The sequence below is a fragment of the Staurois parvus genome, unplaced genomic scaffold (assembly GCF_062004578.1).
Source record: "Staurois parvus isolate SC_StPar_1 unplaced genomic scaffold, SC_StPar_1.0 ptg000415l, whole genome shotgun sequence".
NCBI lineage: Eukaryota > Metazoa > Chordata > Amphibia > Anura > Ranidae > Staurois > Staurois parvus.
The window spans coordinates 1,245,957-1,249,305 of record NW_028318211.1 but is presented as its reverse complement, the minus strand read 5'-3'; positions in this window follow the sequence as shown (position 1 = coordinate 1,249,305).

Sequence of the window (3,349 nt, the reverse complement as noted above, 5' to 3'; positions counted from 1 at the left end):
TCAATGGACGCAGACAAGGTGGCTTGTGAGCTAGGCCACACAAGTGCCAAATAGAAAGCGGCTTCCTATGGGGGTACAGGATGAAGAGGAGGAGCCAGGAGCGCCAGCGGGGAACCCCAGTAAAAGAGGATCAGGGCTGCTCTGTGCAAAACCATTGCACAGAGCAGGTAAATGTGACTTTTTTTTCATTTTTTTTTATTTTAAAGAAACCTTTCTTATCACTTTAAAGCAGCCTTTCTCAACCTGTTCAACGTAGAGGAATCCTTGACATAACTTTCCGGTCTCAGGGAACCCCTGCTAAAAATGACTATATCTACAATTCATGATACATTAGTGTGATAGTCAGAGGTAAGTATGCTCCTTACACGTGTGGTCATTGGGAAGAATTACCCCCTTACAGATTGCTAAAAAAGATCAATGGTGTCAGTGGGAACTTACTTGATTGCTCATTGCTCAAGGAAATTGCTCATTGCTCAAGGAACCCCTAGCAACCTCTGGAGGAACGTTGGTTGAAAAACCCTGCTTTAAAGCAACCTGACTAGTATTTTATTATTTTTTTTTAATAAAATGTTCCTCTATTTAACTCCTTATTAAAACTTAGTTTACTCTAATCAGCTGTAATTAACTCATTAGTCTCCTTCTCTTTTCAACTATTTTATTTTCCTGCTGATGTTTTTGTTTGTTTCTATATTATTAACTATTAATATTTAAACTTTTTTTGTTTTTGTTTTGCTTGTTAATATTCTTTAACATATATTTACATATTTCCCACTTATAAAAGCAAAAAGTGCAAAATTGAAAAGAAAACCTTTATTTAATTTGCAAATAACTTTGCTTTGTACCAGAATCATGATGTTAGTGTAATTTTAATTAGGACAAATTACAGAATAATATGCACACACTTTAAGTGCAATAACATTATTTATATTAAAACTAACACTGTTCAAAAAAAAAAAAGAAAAAGTGTGTTTTATTTAGTTTTGTTGCATTTTATTGTCTAAAGATTAAAAGAAAAAAGTATTGTTGCAAGACAATATCATAGAAAGAAAGCCTTGCTAGTCCTTAAAAAACAATATATGTAATACCTTGTTATCTTTAGTAGTGACAAAGTTATTGCTGAATAAGTCCATAGCAGAAATCTAAAAATTGCTCTGGTCCATAGAAGGTGAACAAGTGTGAGAGAAGTGGTTAAACAACATAAGGTCTGCTCTGTTTGCTGGCTTAGACTGTCAATAATATAATGAGCAAAAAAAAGTCTGCACCAGGGGTGGACTGACCATTTGGAAACTCGGGCATTGCCCGAGGGCCCGGGGTCAGTCATGAGATGCCCCTGGTACCTTTTTCATAGGCTTTTTTTAGTTTGGGCAAGGACACAGGGGCCCCATGATCCCCTATTTCCCGGGGGCCCCATGAGTTGTCAGTCCACCCCTGGTCTGCACACTATTATCTGCACTATTTTGCAACCAGCAATACATGTTTTACAGGGTGCTTAAACCCCTCCACAGTGCATCAGTCTGCTAGTACAATCATTTTAAGCAAAGTAAGCAAGCCACATAACAATTTGCAATAAAGTTGTTTTCAGCATATAAGCAAAGTTACAATATACTGTAGGTACAAATATGTACAAGTATGTCATATCACATCAGGCACAATACAGCATAGGTATTTGTTCCACTGTTAAATCCAATCTATTACCAAATATATAGGTCAAGTGAACACCACCTAGTTACATAGCAGCTAATCTTTAGAAATACATTCAGGAATTTGTTACCCAGAATGAAATAATGAGAAGAAAAGCAGAGCCAGAACTTAATAAGAGAGAAGAAGAGGAATAACCCAGCATCTTGGAGTTTAAGAACCCCCTTCCTCAAGAACCTCCTGCCTATTGTTTTCGATTTTCGATTGCAATTTACAGTGGAGCAAATACCTATGGTGTATCATGCTTGATGTGATATGACATACTTGGGTACTTGTACCTATTGTATGTATATGCTTCATTACAAAGCTTTCTTGTTATGTAGTGTGCATACTCTGTATATTAAAATGTATTAAACTGTCAATAATACCTTGACACTGGGATTAGGGAGGTGACCTAACTTTATTTCTTGATTGCGGTAGAAAAAAAACCATGCAGCAAACCTTGTTCTGTTGTCTGTCAGGAGAGTGCACATCCAGCATACCTTTAGGTTCATTTAGTTGTGTCTCAGTTCATTCAAGAGGGTCCGACCTGTACTTAGTCTCTTTCTAATCTGCTTCAGGCTCCTACAAGGTGCTTTTTTATTCTCATTGACTGGTATGAAGAGAAAGATGCCTTAAATCCCAGTATGGTATGCACAGAAATACAAAGCCTATGTCAGTTAAAACATCTATATATGTCTTGCTATTGAGCGTTTACTGTTGACCTAAAGTTGAGCATTACATTTTAGTTGTAGAATTTGTGTTCAACAGTCATCTGCAAATGTATACCTAATTTCATAACCGCTTTCTCCTTCCCTCTTTCTTTGCTACCTGTTAATGAGGAAAATAAAAAAAAATATTACAAACTTACCAGAAAGCCAGCAACTGAACAGATTTGTATGACATTCTAAAGACTACTACTACTGATGCTATATTTAATCTGATTGCCTTCCCAAATATATATTGTGCTACAAAGCTAACTGTCCACAGTCCCCCAGGAACTCATTACGCTTTAGTTATGTACTGTGTAAACTATTATGATATTTGTTTAATTGAGTTTCCCCAAGGTACATAACAAGTTTAAATCAATTAAAATAGAAAAGAACAAACAAATAATCAAATGTAAAGGTAAAGTGCATGTAAAGGAAAATGGTAATATTTTGTGGCACATTAACTCCCCTAAAAAAACACACAGTAAAACATTTATCAAGCATAGTGATGCTGATGTAAATCAGCTTTCGTCTTTGAAGACTAATGCCCCGTACACACGATAAGAAAATTGTCCGAAACATTTTGCGGAACCACTGATCAAACGATTTTCTCTTCGTTTATGAGCAGGATGTCTTAACCGATAACGATATTGTGAATGAAAAAATCCGGTTGAACAGTAAATAATGTTGTTTCACATACGAGCGACCGATTTTCTATGTGGTGGTATGGTGGTTGTACGAAAAAAATCTATCAAGCGCTATCATGCATGAGCGGAAACAGAAGATGACCAGAATGTTTATGTCCAAAGAATCTTTGTAAACACGAACAAAAAATCTAAATGTTAAAAGTAGATTGGCCTAATGAGATAATAAAACCAGAATTCTGCATATTGTATTTTATGTATCACTATTTATGTATATAGATAATGTAATAAACTATATTATACTCATTGCTGTTAATT